A 20,225-nucleotide genomic window follows, 5' to 3' on the forward strand; every position below is an offset into this window, starting at 1 on the left:
CATTAAAAAGTTTAGCTACCTCTAATCCTTTCTACTTTACTCTAACCTGGACTTTGATACTTCTCCTGATGCTAGCTCTTTGGATGGTGACGCTGAAGTGGATATCTGGCACATAATCTGGGTCGAATACTGCTCACTGCCACATGTACACTCCTCTCTGTGTTGTCAGTTTTGTGCAGACATCAGCACCAATTCACCTTTCCCTCTAAAACTGGCCAATAACTCTCAAAATCAACGTACAGATATCATCAATTAATAGGTGCAGCAATAACATAAAAATACCAGATCTCTTTAATGATTTTTTAGTGCAGAAGATTTGTATCTTCCGTTTCATACGGTCCCATTCACAATTAGGTTCCTATCTATCTAAGAAATTATTACCGTGACTCGCACTCCACGTGCTCACGCCACATAATACAAAACTTTGCCGATGACGCACCTCTGGCACTGGTGATCCACAATCAAAATACAAGGCAAACATCGCACTACTGGCGATAATCCATTAGTGATAACCACAGATGAAAAAGTACCACCAGCGAAAAATATCGTTCTGTACGCGATTATCCACAATTCTAACCACACTCGAAAACCACCAACGAGAACACATCTCTCAAATGGCGATAACCCTAATCGAAAGACAACGAGAAACATAACCATACTCGAACGTCAACACGCCCCTGGCGTGGACAACCCATGTCCATCTCGCAAATTACATCCATCGGTATCGGTAGCATGATCAAAATCACGCCAAGATCCCCTGTCGGATCACAAATTAACTTCTGTGGGTCCATTATCGCCTCCGAATGATGAAACCGATCGTGCATACACCCCATCGGCAATGCTCACAATATCGACGGAAGAAATCAAACCATTACTATATTCCAAGATGGGCTCCGAGAAGAATTGTGTCTGTAAGACGTGTGCATTTGTTTCTGAACCCAAATGCAATTATTAGGTTGTTGCAACAAATATCTTTCCTGTAACGTGACAAGCTACTAATACTGCAATGTTCAAGTGTTGAACCAACCAGTTTTATAATAAACCCTAGATGTTTCCGCCGAGATATCGGCACATTCCTATCCACGAAATAACGTTCTGTCTGTGAAACATGAGAGGATACCGGTAGGTCACAAATTTGAGGTAAATGATCAAAGTGAAAATGCTGGACAGAAAGCTACGAACGCCAAACTCACTGATCAGAAGTCATAGGAGAAGATCTTATCCACTAATTATAACAATAAATCACACGAATAGCCTAATCTCAAACAAATAAAGAACAATACACTAAATGGTTACATAAAGGAATTGGATACAACACTACCTTAGTGATATAACTGTACAAGTTTTATTCTTTGTTTCTGGGCTGCGGCCGCAGCGGCCGATTGTCAGTTCCTATGCCGTCATATTTCCGTTTTCGCAAAAGTGACGTCATGTGTCCCCCGTGTACTTCTATCATTCCACTGATGCTCCTTATTAAATCTTTGGCCTTAATACTGGTTTCTTATTGACCTGTTTGTATTTGTATGTTGCTCGTCGTATTTCCTACAGATACACATCGCGAATTTAATGTCGCATTCGTTTTGCGCTTCCTTGATAATGTCTGACTCTCGTAGAGCACTTTTGAATGACTCTGTTGTGTCATTATATTTGCCAGTGAGCTGTTCCTGGTACCTCAATGGCAGTATAATGTAGTAGTGTCGCATTATCTCCTTATCGCTATACGGTTGGTCCAGGTAACGGTTTTTGTTGACATGCTTCCCGAAAACCTTACCAGACTGCGGTACCCCGATGCTTCGTAATACTTACCTAAGACCATCTCCTTTAAAAACCTTTCTTGAGTGTGCTATGACCAGAAGGTATTTAGGAAAGCCGCTCTGAATTCGCCGTCTGTGCGGCAGTTTGCTGCAAAGTTACGCATGTGCTCTGCTATGGAACCCTCTGGATATCCATAGAAAAATTCCAATTTTTACACTCGGATAGTACCCCATCATACTGAGCAATCCATGACTTCGGATGTAATGAATCGTGTTTCTCTTTATAAACATGAAAATTTTGAACTGAGAGAAAATGTTTTAAGCGGAAATATTCGTAACTTTGCGCACGTGGAGTTTCTCTAAGTTCTGCCGCGCATTCTCCCAAGATTTCACAGCCGACCGATCCCTGAATGCTGTTGTACGGTCTTCTCGTGTCATCGGAGCTATGTAGTAATGTTTCTCTACGTCTGAGCTCCTCGCAATTACGGTCCGGCTCGGTACTTTGTGTACTACGCGCAACTGAATGTGCACGCTCGGCCGAGGGTCGTACCCTGTTAAGCGCGCGCTCCTACCGTATATTGGCCTGTGCTGTGGATGTGGCTCCAGGTTGGGTTGCAACATTTTGTCTTTGACATTCCTTGTGACCAACGAACTCACGGCGATGTGCTGTTACTTCTGGCTGGATTTCTGTACGAGCGACCTATTCGCACATTTGTGTCATCTCACTCTCCAGCTCATTCTGCTGGGTAGTGAGACGCGTTCGTTCAGCTTTGATTTCTAACTTTTCTTCCTGTGCCTTTTCAGATAATCTCTGTCCCTGACTTTTAACAGCAGAAATGGCCTTACTGGTTGCGCTCACTTCGAACTTTGCCACCTCTGCCTGATCTCGCCCAATTTGGGCATTTTTTCGCGCCTGTCGTGCTTCTAACCTGGCTCTACTAGCCTTACGTCTGGCTAAAACGCTACTTCTCGCGTCTCGTCCCATGTTTTTCCAATGTCTTCAACCTCTGTTATTACATTGTTAACTTCATTCCTGACCTGATTTACGTTTTCAACGAACTTTTCAGCCGTCCTCTGAATTTCCTTAACTTCTTTCATGACATCTTCCGGTCTCTTTTCCTCCTTGTCTAGTCACTTCTGAATTTCCAAATGAGGATCTCCGGTCTTCAGTCTTCTTTCTGCCGTCTCTTTTCTTCCCATTCCTTCCTCTTTTTTCCCTCTCCTGTCATCTCTCTTCTTCCCTTTTCTGTCGTCTCTTGTTTGACTCTTGCATGCTTTCAATGCCCTATCTGGGGCGGGCTGGCAGCAGCATATGAGCTGAAGCCGAAAGACGTTAATTATACAATAGAAGACATTTAAAATTACAAAGGAGAAACTATGGCGTACATAAATATGAAAAGGGGAAACATAATGGAAGAGAACAGACAAAAATGGGGCGACTGTAAAATGGAGATCAAAACCTTAAAATAGTATTGCGGACAAAAAACCTCACACTGGGACAATTAAAAGAACAGAAGGCGAAGATGCCAGGAGCATAAAAGTAGCGATGGACGGCGTAGCACATAACGATAACTGACATAGCACACTGATGACAATGAGCAAACACAGGATGTGGGAGGGGCAGGGAGGTGAGGAAGATGGTAAGAAGGGTGGGTGGGGCGGAGAGGGGGGGGGGGGAGGAAATGGGCAGGAGTGCGTCGAAGAGGGCTGGTGAGGGAATAACGTGGGTGGGACATAGTTGAGGAGGGGGTTCAGGGACTCATGGGGAGAAATGAGGAAAATCCGCTGTGGGAGGAGGAGGGGACAAGAAATCGGGGGCTCTGAGGGGGGGGGGGAGGGGAGGGAACAAGGCCAGGTTACAGTTGGAAGAAGGGTATATTTCACAGCGAAGTTCCACATCAGGGAGGGGAAGGTGGTGGAAATTGCCCTGATGAAGGAGATGGAGGGTGTGAAGGTGGAGAGAGGGAGGGATACAGGGATAGAGGAGTGGCAACAGGCGGGAGATGGAGAGGAAGGAGGAAACCAGGGGTGGGGGAGATAAAGCCTGTGGACAGTGTAAAAGATGCAGAGATGTTTGAGAAAAAGAAGGAAGTGTGGGAAGGGGATGATGTCATGTAGGTGTCATGTGGGGGAAGGAATATGGATACGGAAGGCAAGGTGGAACGCATGGTGTTCGAGAATTTGGAGGCCCTTGTAAAAGTGAGGGATGGTGGAGATCCAGGCAATGATGGCATAACGGAGGGTAGGACGGATGAGGGATTTGTAGGTGTGGAGTATGGTAGAAGGATGCTATCCCCATGTGTGGCCAGATAGGAATTTCAGGAGCCGGAGGCAGGAATGAGCTTTCTGCTCGAGGGTCAGGAGGTGAGGGGTCCAGGTGAGTTGACGATTAAGGGTGACGCCAAGGTATCTCAGGGTGGGGGTGAGGTGGATGGGACGACCGTAAATGGTGAGGTAGAAATCGTGTAGTCGGAAGGGGCGGGTGGTGTGGCCTATGATGATTGCCTGGGTTTTGGAGGGGTTAATATCTAAACTAAAATTAAGACGACATCCATAAAAAAACAGACGGTCCGTCCAGCAACGCTTGAGCAGCAACAGATTTCACTGGTATACGATTCTTCTTGTCTCCAGATGTAGCAAATTCGATGTTCTCGATGGTTTTGTAGATTGTCTGTTTAGAACGGCGACGGTACCTCCTGTAAGGCATCTTGGCAGCGTTCAATGCAGTTGCCTGTGCAGCAGAGGGAGCGCGACTGAGGAGCTGGGCGGCGATCGCTCGCTTATATAGAGGTCCGATAAAGCGTGACCTTGAGTCCGACTTAGAATATTTCACACTTCTGGCAGTGTGAAATACTCTAAGTCCGACTCAGTGTCACGCTTTATCGGACCTAGTGTACCTAGTGTTGGTGGACAGGAAAGTTTTGTTGACAGAGACATTATTGGTTATCGTACCTATCATATGGCAGAAGTCGCTAGTAAAGTCTTTGGTAAATCAGCATATATGTCGCCTTCTTCGTTGTCTTTATATACTCGTAATAAGAGAAAAATATCTGTAAATGAGTCTGTATTCATTTGGGTAAAAGGTAAAGGTGTATGTGAATATGTAAAGTTTGTTGGTGATTGTACTGTATATTTTCATAAATAAATTGTTTATTTGCAAACTGGTTACACTAAGTGGTGAACTGGTCAAGGTGGGTTTGGAGCGTGCGTTTGTACCGTTGAAGGGTAGGATAGAGAGCCAGGAAGGCGGTGTCATCAGCATACTGGATAAGGTGGACAGGTGGGGCTGTCTTGGGCATATCGGCGGTGTGCAGGAGATAGAGGAGAGGGGAGACGACGGAGCCTTGGAGAACACCAACAGTGGGAGAAGTGACACGGGAGTAGGTGTTGTGGAGGGTGACATAGGAAGGACGGCGTGGGAGGATACTCTTGCATATAGTGAATGATCGATACTAATTGCGCACTTCCAGTAGCGTACCCATGACTAGCTGCTCACTATTCAACTGCTTTATGAACCTTGACCGCGAAGAAGGTCTGTTACTTTCCCTTTCTGTACCTCTTTCCGTATTTACAGAACCTTCATGACCTAACACTTCGCCATCGTTTCCACTTCCATTTCCTGAATGAACTGAACCCTTATCAGCGGAGTATTCTGCATCTCAAATTTACGCCGTATTCGCAGAGTGATTTAAATGAACTTCTTCTGCCGTTCTGTCTTGTTCAGCATCAATGGCTGGCTCGTGTTTCAATTTGGACGACAAGAGTGCGCGGTTTCTCTCACTACACACACGAGCATTGCTTCTCGTAAGAGTGCTAATCAATAGCTATTTCCGTAAGATTCCGACTCTATTACATCACGCGCCACAACTCTACTCTGGCCTTCTTCCAAATAATGCACACATTTATGTCTAAGCCAATGAAACAAAACCTACTCTAAAGTGTCGTACACATCCCATCAACGAATTTGCCCCACGAAAACTTACACTACGGTGTTAGCAACGAGGGAATATCAGACATGAAGTGACTCAGAAGTGAGTGACAAGACACAGTGAGAAACAAAAATAGATGACACAGACAAGACATACACTGAAATGACTACAACATACTACAGATTTCTGAGACACAACGCATATCGCTAAAACCGAGTCTAAATGTTGTCAGTGGACCATAGTGTCACTTTGGAAAAAGAAATCACGCGCCTGTTCCCACTAGCTATCTCACAAAAGTGCCATAATTCGAGATCCTGGTCAACGGACGCCAATTGCAAGCCGTCGCTTGCTTTAATCGTAAATGTATGTCCGAGTGACGCTAAATGTTATGACCGTTACATAAAGGAAAGTGTTAGAATCCATAACCGTCAAATCGTGAGCTACACCCTTAAATTTTATATATAAAATTAACGAATTTACTCATGGGACTTTGGATGATTGTTTCTTGATGCAATAGTTTACCATCAGCCGTATGTTTTGTAGAAATTTATTTCATGAACTTGATATGTGGTACCAGTTTCGGCATTACATTGATGTCATCTTCAGGCCCCACACGTCGTAGTCGTAATATCGCTATACACGAAAGGAGCCATATAAGTGTATCCGCGAATGAAAGCGTTACGCAACAGCTCTTGGTCGGTTGGCCACCAAGAACTGTTGCGTCACGAGGATGTACGGTAGTAAGAAGACCGAGCTCCAGCCGGCTGCTCGGCATTACTAAGAGGAAACACCATCGTGTTCGGCGTGTAGATCTGGAGCATCGTATTGCATCTGCAGCAGCAATATGAACAACACTTCGCACCACTGCTATACAACGAAATGTTACGAATCGGTTACCTCGAGGACAACTCGAAGTCCGACGCCCTGTAGCGGACTGACCCCAAATCACCGCCACTTCCGACTTCAGTGGTACCAAGAGAGATCTCTTGTGTTTACTGATGAAAGCTGGTTCTGTGTGTTGGTTATAAGGATGCCAGTTGAGGGCCTGCAACCAACCTCTCTGCAGCCTAAACACACTGAACCTAAACCTGGAGTTATGGTATGTGGTGTGTTTTCGTATGACAGCAGGAGCACCCTCGTGTTTATCCTAAGCAGCCTGACAAGAAATTAGTGCATCAGTCTGATGATTAGACCAGTTGCGCTGTCACTCATGAACAGCAGTCCAGGGTGTGTTTCCCAACAGCATCATGCTCGCCCACATACCGCTGTTGTAACCCAACATGCTTTACAGAGTGTCGAAAAGTGGCCTTGGCCTCCCCCATCACCACATCTTTCTTCAATCTAGCACATATGGCGTCCTTTTTCTTCTGAACAGACTTACGACGAATGTTGAAAACAAGCCCCATTGACTTCACTGCAAAGTGAGTACTGAACTAGCAGTACATCTCGTGTTTCATGGAAAACGTGTGGTGCTTTATATACGTGTATGGCTGCTGCTAGAATTCTCGCAAGTAATTCCTCCTGTTAGTCTACGAGGGCAGAGTACACTTGGGTTTTCATGCATCCCCAGAGAAAGAAGTGTAATGGGGTTCATGTCGCGCAGTTCTCTCCATGTGAAGCAGTCCAAATTACGTGCTGCGACCGTCAAGCAGGCACTATACTGCTACATGCTGTTCACTGAATTAATGCGAAAGTCAGGATGTCAGAATACTACCTACCTCAAATCAACTTTGGTGTAACGTTATTTGCAGAAGGTAACTCTTGTATATTTCCTTCACCATCGGTGAACTTCCGCATTCTTACTGCTGACTCAGTAGGCCTTTCTTACACCTAGTTTCTTAACGAAACATATTTCTTGTTGTTGGCTCCGCTGTAATAACTGTCAATTTGGGCAGTGAAGTTTCGAACCCTTTATATAAAAAATGGAAAATCGAGGACAGAATCTAACATTATAAGAAATGGAAAGTTGCTACTGACCTTATAGCGAAAATGCCGAGTCGCAGATAGGCATAACAAAAAGACTGTCACAAGTAAAGCTTTCGACCAATAAGGCCTTCGTCAAAAACGGACGACAGACACACACATACTCACGCAAACGCAGCTCACACACACATGACTGCAGTCTCAATCAACTGCCTGTGTGTGTGTGTGTGTGTGTGTGTGTCGTCTGTTTTTGACGAAGGCTTTACTGGCCGAAATCTTTATTTGTGGCAGTCTTTCAGTTGTGTCTATCTGAGACTCAGGATTTCCGTTATATCGTGATATGGTGAATAGGAGCTTTCCTTTTCATATTATTGAACCCTTTATACTCTAAACAGCATGTTTGCTATTGTAGTTCACACAGAATGGTGGAGTTGAAATATTATTCTTGCCATGGTCTGCAGATTGGCCACGTTTTCCTCTATATGGCCGTCCGTTGTAAGCTATGGTGATGTGTCTGCTACCAAGCATAAAGCTAGGGACACACCGCTTCACTATCAGGCAAATGAATTGTGCTGCAATGTGCTCAGGTGACACTGGAGAATGACAGTAAGAATATATGTAGCTGTCTTTCCAAAGTCATTGCCCAATTTCACTTGGTTTAGGACATCTGTTACGCCAAAATATGACAAAATTTTGGAAGTTTGTGCTAAGTTCCTATAGGATCAAACTGGCGAGGTCTTCGCTCCCTAGGTTGACACACCACTTTGTGTAACATAAACTAACTTACGCTACGGTCAACAGACGCACCCATGGCTCAGAGAGGACTCGAACCTCCGACGGGGGGAGCCGCATGAATCGTAACTAGGCGCATAGACCACGCGGTTACCCAGCATGGCCGCAAAAATTTCACCACACAGCCTTCAGATCCTCAAACTCTATAGCCAATGGAGCTGGGCATGTTAAAACATCCTTGCGACTACTCTGTAATTCGGTAATTACTGTGTCTTCCCTAAGAACTTTCCCCTTCTGTCTTTCAGTAACAGTTCGGTTTAACAAGATGTGGCAGTCTGCGCCAGTAGTGTGCCACTCAATAATCGCTTCACAGATTTAAGTGCATGTGCTGTACATTGTAACCTTTTATGTTTAGAGCTAGGCAAGATTTTTGGAGGCTACCCTATCCATCTCTTAATACAAATTCGTACCTAGACACAATAAGTGTCCTGTTACTAAAGGGCATTCTTTTTTTAAGCTGAAGCTTGTGATGGACTACCTAACCCTTTTATGCTAACTGGGTATTATTGCTACCATATGACATCCATACTATTGGGACTGATGTTCTCAAAAGCAATTAGGGATGGAGCCTCGATTACCTGGTTAGGTCATAAACAACTAAGGTCCTGCAGTTCCCTCATAGGTTGCCCGTGAACGACTGCGTTACATAGACGGCCATCCACCACATTGGCACGTTGCTTGCCTTAAGATTTGTTTTTCTCTTATAGAACCATGTACGCAATCTTGATGGAATATGCCAACAATTCCACCACCCCACAGGCACGTGGAGGAGCGGACACAAAGGACGAGGGATTCATGCAGCGAGGCGTGTGAAAGATATCAGCAATCACAAGAAGAAGGTTTTCTCGGCAGTAAGGACTTATAAATCACGAACATCAGTTGAATCCGAGGCTAAGCCCAAACATGAGTCTGTCCAAACCTCAAGCAGAGATAGCGGTTATAAAGAAGTGTAGCGCAGCTGCTCTCACAACAACTCCGGAATGCAGAAAAACATCGTGAGAATGTGAAATCGTGAGAAAGATGCCAGCTAAGGCAAGATAAAGTATTTCCATCCTCCACTCGGAGAGGCATGGTCATGAAACGGCAATCAACCATTGAGCTGCATTGCAAATTGAGTCCCCAATGACAACACCACGAGAGGAGAAAATTTCGAGGAAGAGTTGAGCTAGGAAATGGATGAGGAGAAAAGAAGAATCGATGTGACGGTGTGGAAACGAGAGGGCATGAGGCGCCTTCCACTTATCGCCAACATCCGCCTTGTGACAGCGTGATGTCACAGCTTCGGCCACCCGAGCGACAATGGACAGACACCACAGAAGCGGTACTGGGCCTCGCCGCAAAGCCACAACTGCTGATTAGGTCAGCCGACCTGCGCCGTACAGCTCCGAGGCGACGCGCCGTACCGACGCAGCGCTTACCGCCGACAACAGCCCACGACGAAAGATGACGAATAATGGTGAGATGATTCATCCCCCTCTTCCCTTCAATGAGTGAGTCGTGTCCACGTCCAGTCAAATCGGCCCTGAGATTTGCATACCTTCTGCCACGCAACCGACATCAGGCAGACAAGGTGAAGGTGGTACCTGGGCCTCACCGCAAGGGCGCAATTGCTGATGAGGGCAGCCGACTCGCGCCGCACAGCACTGGGGCGAAGCGCTGTACCGACGCAGCGCCTGCCACTGACACAACTGTGCGATGAACGATTATGAATAATGGTTACACGATTCGTTCCTCCCTCCTTCCCCTTCACATTTATTTTCATGTTTTAGTCATCTAGGCCGTCTCTTCCATTCATATATCAACCTCTTTACCTCATAAGATTCTGTGTTTGATTTCATTTAATTATTGATATCAGTTAATTGTTGGCTCCAACGTGGGGCAATATTATTAGTCATCTACTCGCTATTTCATGTCCGACAGCAGAGAAAAATTTTCAGTTAACTGTATTTTGGGGTCCAACATGGGGCTCCGATTTGACTTCATTCTCACTTTCTTGTTCGTGTGTGAAATTCTGAGACATGACTCAGGAAGAATGAACTTCCCATACCTTTATAAGCATATGTTGAGCTCTTTGTCTGTGATGTCAGGCACACGGATGGTGTTTTGAGTGTGCTGAATGCGTTGCAAATGTGGCGTATAAAGTACATATAATGGTAAGTAGTGTATTTAGTTTCGGTTCCAACAGCTCCCCCCATGTTTTGTGATGTAGTTTTAGAATATGTAGTTTCTTCTTGTGAATATTCTATTTCAATATTTCACTGTCGTCCTGTTCAAGGATACCAACGTTGTCTCTCTGTTTCTCCTGTGGAGTTATTTTTGTTTCTAGTTCCGTTCCTCTATGCAACTGTTACGACAGATGGCCACTTGTTACGCAGTACTTCTGCAGTACTTGTTATGCCCGTTTGCTACTTGTTACGACTTCTGCAGAACTCGTTAGCAGCAGACACAATGGCTGCGCCAAAGACTGAGACGGCGTGGAGTTTTAGAATTATTTATTGAGCTTTCTTTACAATTTCTCCCTCGTCGTCGCTGCCCAGCCCTGCAGATCCTTCCGCCTGGCTGCTGCTTTGTAGATTCTCTGACAATGCGCGCAACGTGCGCCACCAGTGTGCTGAAGTCAGAATGCCCTGTGGTTGAGATGAGCTCGTCGCCGCTTGGCGCCCCAGTACGGACATGCCCACAGAGCCCCGTCGCCGAGAGGTCAGCTGCCGACGCCTGCTGGGAAGCCGTCAGTCGCGACGTCCGCGAGCTCCCGTCATGAACGGACCACGCGTCGTGGGACCGGGTTGTCGTGGAGTCCGGGCGTCAGTCCCCGGCGGCGTCTGTGCCCAAGACCGCGCTGCGGCCGGTCCTGCTGGAAGTTCTCGCTGTAGTTAGTCAGCCATGGTGCCGAGCGGACTCGGGCCGACCCCCAGAGCTGAAGCAGACATCTGGCGGCGAACGGATGACTCCTGCGAGCTGGAACAGACTTCCGGAATCGCACCTATGAAGATTGAACATTTGGACACGGACAACGTCCGTCCTCAGATCCGAACTGCTTCCTAATGGCTTCTGATGGCTTCTCCCAGTTGTTGCCTACGCTCCACAATTTATATCCGGCAGGAGGACGTTTCTTACCCTCGGTGGCAGCTTCTTGTTATTACTCCCGCAGTATACTGCAGCGTAACTCAGCGCGCTTGTCTCACTTCTATTTCTCAGCATTCTCCAGGCTTCGCTCGGCGCTCTGTCTGTGTGCGTCCTTGGGTCAGGCGGTTGGTAGACTGCAACTGTCAGCAAGGCTATCTGTGCAGCGCCTACTTCGTAATACCGCGATCGCCGGCTGCCTCTGTTTTGCCATCCTCCACTGCGTGAAGCATTGCTTACTACATGTGGCCGCAACACAAATAAGGTCTGGGAGACTGATAAGTATGGAAACAGTCCGGCCATTTGACGACAGTTTGGGGGTGAGTGATGAAGCACAAAGCACATCTGTAGAGGATACGCAAAGTCAGAGTCCACTGGATCGATTTCTCGCAGTGGTAGAAAACCACATATCACAGTGAACAACCATGAGGGAGGAGAATAAAACATGATTTGAAAGACTGGAAGCCGAGCTTAGGAGGTGTCATGAAACTGTCTGACTGTAACGACACTGACAGTCAGATTAATATTCATATTTTAGGCCATGATCTAGGTGTTCCAAAGTACTATATTTGGTATGTGTGGCTTATGACTTTTTACGTGAGGAAATTGGGGATAGAATGTTCATATAACTGCATGTATAGCCTGAAGAAAACTTGAACCCTTGGGGCCATAGTGGAGGCGAAGAAGAATGGGGAGAGTGACAGACAGCGGGCCATAAATGCTGAGTCCGGCGGCCTCGCTGTGTGAGTGATTCTGGGAAGCAGCGCTCTGTGTATTGTACCTGTAGAGGGAGATAGGGGCCATGGCACTCCCCCTTTCCGCTTAGGGTCAGAGCAGGAGGGCGCTAGATTTGTGTTTGTCATTTCTTTTGCAAGCTTTATCAGCTCGTTGTAGTTATAAAAAGAAGAACCAAAACTTGTCATTGCCTTTGTAATCTTAAACACGCCACTGTTCTCACTCATATTCCCTCAACTAATCAAATGGTTCATATGCCTCTGAGCACTATGGGACTTAGCTTCTGAGGTCATCAGTCCCCTAGAACTTACAACTACTTAAACCTAACAATCCTAAGGACATCACACACATCCATGCCCAAGGCAGGATGCGAACCTGCGACCGTAGCGGCTGCGCGGTTCCAGACTGTAGCGCCTAGAACCGCTCGGCCACGCCGGCCGGCCTCAACTATTCACTGTTTTTATTTTATTGTGTTGATACATGGGTACACAAGCAATTCAAGGTTCAATCTTACTAAATTACTTAATTTAATTAATAATTTGAGTTCTGAAAGTGACGGCAGACGTAATCAACCAACATTCGTCGATCCATTGTGGACCGTGGGACAACGGCTGGCATGTATTTCTTGATGCAGTTGTGTACAGTGGCTACATTCCTGCAAAGTCCTTCTGTAGTATAGGAAAAGGAACATCCAACTTCAAGAATTCCTATAACATGAGTTCTTTCAAACTCAGTGAGGTATTGATAATGGCGTCTTTGTCACCTTAGAGGCATTTGTGGCTAGCATTAACACACCACGTCCAAACTCAAAGTTAACTAACATTCACGACCGTTACAGCGTGTATTTAAAGCAAATTTGATTCGCATCCTCATAGTTGAGTTACTTGGGCTGTTCTCATGTGACTGTCGCGGAAGTTTAATATACATTATCTTTCAGATATAGAAACACGCCTACCAACTTTGTGTCGCACATCTCCTTCTCGGTGTTTCGATGTATAAAAACATGGTTATTCCGAAGTACCACTGCGGTTTCAGAAGATGACTGCGAGGGAGCTGCAGGAGATACAGAAGAATGATACTTATCAGTTGATAAGGCATTTCTCCACTTTTTAATTCACATTATCGGTGCTCAGTATGTGAACCGTTTGTGTTACGGCAGACGTTAGTAGTATGCTCAGATTCTTGCCATACACTTCCCTTACCATCATGGACGATAACGACGTCCACATTGGTTCTGATTTCTTGCAAATCTCACATATTAACTGCCAGTGAAGGTAGGAACGAATGATTTTTTATGTAACCCCATAAGAAGAACTCATATTGAATTAAGTCAGGTGTCCGTGGAGGCTCCACAAGAAGAGGCAATTCGTTATGAGAAGCAGGTCCATTCAAACTGTGAAGAATTTCGATACTGAGGTAAGTTATCAACGTCTGAAAGAAAGTGTCTTGCAGAAACTGTGGCATACGCCCGCCATTGCTGTAGCATACCGCATTGTCCAGTATGACCTAGAAGTATGGCAGTTTAGCGTTTGGTAGCTATAAGGTGAACGCAGGACAAACTGTATTCTACGGAGATTCACATTAACTTTAACGCAGTAAATATCGCATACCTGACACACCCACACACACAAACTCGCGCGCGCTTGCGCGCGTCATTTGGTAAAGGTATAAGCAATGCATTCCACCGATGATTGGCTGTATGTCCGAATACATGCTGATAATGGTGCACACTACTTAATATAAAAAGATATAATCTGGCCAAATAACTGAAAAATCTGATGTTAAGAAGTTGAAACTTAAATTTTGCTACCATTGCATTCCGCTCCAGTTGGTGCTTCACAGTGACGTTTTAGCCTGACGTGATGGGCACATACTTCCTCCTCGATTTAGGGCCTTCCTGAAAAGGGAGCAGCTGTAGGGGTTGGCTGCAAATCTCTCTTCGAAAGGCATCATTCTGCTTTCAAGGTCTTGTCAGTTTTGTCTCAAACGTGCCACAGTAAGTATATCGACTTTTGGTAAAACGAATACACGTGACATGATTGAAGCATTGGCCGTATTTTCTGTCCTCAGTATAAGCCTCAGATTCGTTACTGAAGTGTTAAGAGATATAGTATATTAATGAAGAGTGAGCATAATTAGTTATGTACTGATTAATGAGAAGGCCAGCGGTTAAAACCAGTGGTGTGGAAGACATCAGTTTTAACTTAAGAACTGATATATTGCGAGCATCAGAGTACTATAACCATAGTGCAGCACATAAATTATGTAGAGAGAACAGTGAAATAACGACAAAGTGTGCATATTAGTGTCATTTAGACAGCGCGAACGTACATCTCTTCAGAAAGTTGTATTATACAGAAATTATGACAATCGTAAACGGGTTAGATGCTTCTGAGCAGAATCGAGGAATGGGGATATGAACGGATGGGAGACAGAATGACAGAAATGTGTTAATAGCGAATAGTGACTATGAATAAATCGGCACATTATCGAACCAACAAGTCTAAGAACATTCTGCTATCTTCTGCAATTATTTTCCTGATGGTATATCCTTTGGTCCGCAGGCCGCTGTGGCCGAGCGGTTCTAGGCGCTTCAGTCCGGAACCGCGCTGCTGCTCCGGTCGCAGGTTCCCATCCTGCCTCGGGCATGGATGTGTGTGATGTCCTTAGGTTAATTAGGTTTAAGTTGTTCAAAGTCTAGGGGACTGATGACCTCAGATGTTAAGTCCCTTAGTGCTTGGAGCCATTTGAACCATTTTTATCCTCTGGTCCCATTATGAATGAAACGGAGTGCACTAGTGACCACTAATACAGCAGCACCAAGATGGATGACAAACAACCAAATTTATATATATATAAACAGCACAGTAGCAAGAATACAGGATTAAATTTGTTGGTGATCTGCATGTATACAGGCTGCGAACTTTAATGTACAAACTAACCAACTCCAGAAACAAAATTAACTCTGTTATGATAGGGCACAGAATCGGACTCAGCTCTGATGCAAGAGAGGGGCACGTTTTTCCATCATTAATGTTGCTCCAACTATATGCCAGAATTCATTAATCGTAGTGGCCGGCGAGAGGTGGCCTACCCGTCTGCCGCCATTCGATGACCAAATGTTATCAATGGCTGATGGACCCAGAGAATTAGCTGGCCTGGATAACAGCTGACTATATCTCTGTATCGAGATAGCTCAGAAGAGAAATGGTAATATGTGATCTTACGCTATTTTGTCCAGAAATAACGTAATGGATACTCTGAAGACAGTACACAGATACAGACCTTAACATACCAGAAATGTAATAGCTGCTGCCCAAATTACCCGCTAAGCGATCTAGAGGTGTTCGTGTTATGTAAGCAAAGGCATCCTATACCATCACCCCAGTTGCTGGTTCCGTGTAACGATGACGACAGAAATGTGGTAACTTTGGCTCTCCTTGGAGACAGCATAAATATATAAACATTCACTTTATTATGTACACAGAACTGGGACTCGTCTAACAAGGCTACATGGTGCCGCTCCTGAGCCCACTGTATTAGTTTTTGGGTGCAGCACTGTCGGTGTACCTCTCTACTACCATATCAACAGATGCTACAGCAGTGGTTACCGTGTGCAGAGTCCATGATGCTCCTGACATATTTGCGCTCTATGTGAGCATACATGGTGCGCAAAATGAAATAGGTCCAGCAAATATTTTAGACACCTTAAGGTAGGCAACCCAACTTACAACATCCGCACCTGGGGCAGGCGATGCAGTTAGGTGTAAGAAATATTTGATATATTTTCCGCCACTGTTTGATTTTGCATACCATGTACTCGTCTTGTTGCAAAAAAGCCAATTTATGACTCAAGTACACTGTTGCGTGTCGGCCACTCTATGCGACACTTGAGCGGGTCTACCGATCTTTTGTTTCTGCGTCCTACACAGTTGTCTGAACCTTTGCAAGACAGCTGCTTATAGTCGTGGCCCCACGCAACTTGTGAAGCTACCTACGGGCAACTGGACCCTCACTTCCGACTAAGGTTTTTGGGAAGTTTTCCTTTGTTGTAAGACAACTGCCGGAACTGTTTACCCCATCCTAACGACAGAGAGATAAAGTATGTAAGGAAAAGATTGGAAAGTTAATGCTATAACCCCCCGTGTAGTCATTTCTTCTTTGGCACTGGTGCTCTACCGTTGTTAACACATAGTTAAAAGAAGGCCACTGTTCTTAAATTTTCTGCTACGTCCATCTCTATATTTAGGGACTATGTCAGATTCGTGTTTCTCTGGTGTTGTTACAATTAACTAATATATTTAATTGACATATTGCTTTATGGGTATTAGACTGTAATCCAATACATATATCTCTGCGTAACATTTCATCTTCCTGTGTATATAAAACAAAAATCCTCAAGGTCGCCAGCACCGCCCATGAAAGCATGCATTCTTTGGTTAATTGGCCAGTTTGTTTCTTACAAGATCATAGGCCAGTTACTTCCGACTATTTACGAAACTACTGCTGTGAGTTTTGTAAAAATCTTTCATTATTAGGTTTGTGATGTGTGTTCACTTTGTTTCAAAATACAAAGGCAATATTTCACAAGTCACTGATATTTAAAATATTTTCTCCAAAAAAGCACCATTTTGTCGACTTTGCAAAGCAAACAGCAGGATAATGGCTATAAAACTGCATGCAGACTATTTTGCTTGGCATGATACCTACAACAATTTGACAGGCAATGAGTCACACTTTTCGTCAAAATTTGGGAAATCAGCGTAAAAGGATCATGGCAGTTACAAATCTACTTCATATCGAGCCGAAATATAGGTTTGTGTGTCGGGGCACTTATTAATAACCCATTGAGAAAGAAGTATTTACAACTCGATTGATAAACTGTCATCTACTTCAGACGCATGCTCCTATGGTTGCTTTTGTTTCTACGAAGGCAGAGACCATTCTGAAAAATTATTTAGTCTTAATCATAAAATAAGACATAATCCAATGAAAGACACAAACTGGAGTTAGAAAATATTTAACTAACAGTTAAAGAGAAAACAAAACCGTACAAGAAGGCACCAAAATGTATTTTTTCATATCACTGTCAATTTTATCTTCGAGAAATCGACTATGAAGTCGTCTACAATGAAGCATGAAGTTAAGACTTTACATCAGTTGTGTAAGGGGCGATCAAAAAGTTTTCGTTTGAAGGCTGTACTCTCCAGAATCGGTATGCCAAACAGACAAAATTGCCGTGAGCATTGAGGTAATCATCTCACCAACAAACGAAATTGATAATACCCCTTTGGTAAAGCACCGTATCCTGTTGCACGAAGAAGACCGTAGCTGCCTGCTATTCATCCCCATACGACAGGAACTGTCGACCATTCTGCGCCTTTGTCAAGCGGCCGAAGGTGTGATAATCACATGGGGATAGATGAGGACCACAGTGCGGGCGCTCGGGTGTCTCTCTCTATACCATTATGTATGGGGTTGACCTCCCAGATCACCTGGCATCTTGTATCAAACCGTAACCAGCACGGAACGTGGTGCACCATTCCACAATGGTTCTTTTCCACAGACATACTGCCCTTACACATTCTTCATTCCCTAATGGATGTCCTTCGGCAGCCAAGAAAAGATTAACATTACGTTGGTCCCGTTTGGGCGCCATAGTTTATGTTTCCCCATTTACCGCACACACGTCGGAAAGACACAAATGTCACACTATTCATTCTTACATTTCGGTGCTTATATACCCCCATCACTGCAGCAATGCCCCCAACGCAAACTTTTTGATCGCCCCTTACATATTGGGCCACTCAGAGTGGAGACAACTAACTCCGCACCAGAATTGAATAGAAGCAGAACATATTCATTCAGGGAGCATTTATCGTGTATCACCTGTTATCGGTGCAGTTTTGTTTGATCAATTTCTGTGAATTCTGATAAGTGCTATATTTGGCTTCGATGCAATTACGAATGCACCACCAGTTAGTATGGGATACGGGGCCTCCACAATATAGATTACTGTGAGCAGAATGACTTTCACTTTAACTGTAGTGCTAATAAAATTCCCCTTGTGTGGTTCTGCTGAAAATGTAATCAGATAGAATTCACATGTTGGTGCTCGGCGTGCTGATAACTGCACTGAAGGTAAGGTAACGTGAGACTGGCACATTGAAGAAGAGCACCTGACCTTCAAGGACACAGTACTGACAGGTAGGTCAGTGTCAACGTAGGGTGACGCATCCCTGTGAACTGCCGCTTACTGTAACAGTGCATTATGTCTAACAGTACGTTGTATATACTCGATGTTAACAAGTTTCTCTTCTTCAGAAACGCTTTCCTTGCCAATGTAGACTGGCAATGGCAAGTAAAGCGTTTCTTCAGAAGAGAAACTTGTTAACATCGAGTATAGATTTAAGTGCCAGGAAGTCGTTTCTGAAAGTATTTGTATGGAGTGTAGCCATGTGTGGAAGTGAAACATGGGCGATATATAGTTTGGACAAGAAGAGAATAGAAGCTTTCGAAATGTGGTGCTACAGAAGAATATTGAATATTAGATGGGTAGATCACATAACTAATGAGGAGGTATTGAACAGAATTGGGGAGAAGAGGAGTTTGTGGCACAACTTGACAAGAAGAAGGGACCGGTTGGTAGGACATGTTCTGAGGCATCAAGGGATCACCAATTTAGCATTGGAGGGCACCGTGGAGGGTAAAAATCGTAGAGGGAGACCAAGAGATGACTACACTAAGCAGATTCAGAAGGATGTAGGTTGCAGTGGGTTCTGGGAGATGAAGAAGCTTGCACAGGATAGAGTAGCATGGAGAGCTGCATCAAACCAGTCTCAGGACTGAAGACCACAACAACAACAACGTTGTCCATTAGGGTATGACGTTTCTCTTAGAGTCTGACGATGAATTCTTGTTGCCTTCGTCGGTGACACAATTGTCAATAAAGACTGAGAATTAATACGACCATGAGAGAGTATAAGGAACGTTTCAACTGAAGAGAGGCCTGCAACCAGTCATAGTTTTTCATGAATAATTTATTTCTACGTAACTAGCGGACTTGAACAATGGTCAGACGTCATTGAGAATTCTTTGTAAAAAGTTTTATAAAATTTTTGTGCTATGATGTAACAGAATATTAATGATTTTCTCGTCTACAAAAGTTTTTACGTTGTATGGAAGATATTTACATTTTACTTACTTGAGATAAGGTATTTAGTTATGCGTTACAGTATAGGGGTCTGCATCATTGGTATGGAGCTTGCTGAACATGAACTTGACTAAAGACAAGATGGCATACGCAAGTGTTTATAGCTGATGTTACATCAGCTCGTAATCTGATTAGTTGTGCCAACGAATGAAATGGCACAGTAATGATATACTTCTGCAGTTGCGATGTATAATATTACAATGATTCTTTTCTTAGCGTAGATTGTGATGGATACTAAAATATAGTGGACTGTTGTCCATGGTGAGAGCAAATCTTAGCAGTTGCCAAATTGGTTATTTCACTGCATTCCGCTGGATATGCAATGTTCCGCAGTGGCTTAGTGCGTTGTAAAAGGAGAGATTCGCGTTGATGTTGCACGGAATGTTCTTCTACACGGGCTGATAGATATCAACCGTGTCACATTGAAAGGTAAAGTTGTTCTTCCTCCACAAACATAGTGGAGGTTGAGTTACTATTGCGGAAAGGCTAGTGCATAAGAAAAACTTCTTAATATCTATGAGTGTATACGTAAGTTAAAATACAAATTGTGTTCAACTGTTGAATTTAGGGCGAGAAAAGAAAACTAGAAAAATGTTAGTATTTTCTGCTCACGTTTTATGCCTTCCAGTAATCAGTTACACATGCAGAACACACCGGTTCGTGTTTTAATCCGTATTCATTTATCAAATGTGGTGTCAAGAGCAGAAGTGTTTTTAACACAACATAGCAACCTTTTTGCGATTTTGCTGCGCTACA

Source organism: Schistocerca gregaria, chromosome X (assembly GCF_023897955.1).
Source record: "Schistocerca gregaria isolate iqSchGreg1 chromosome X, iqSchGreg1.2, whole genome shotgun sequence".
NCBI lineage: Eukaryota > Metazoa > Arthropoda > Insecta > Orthoptera > Acrididae > Schistocerca > Schistocerca gregaria.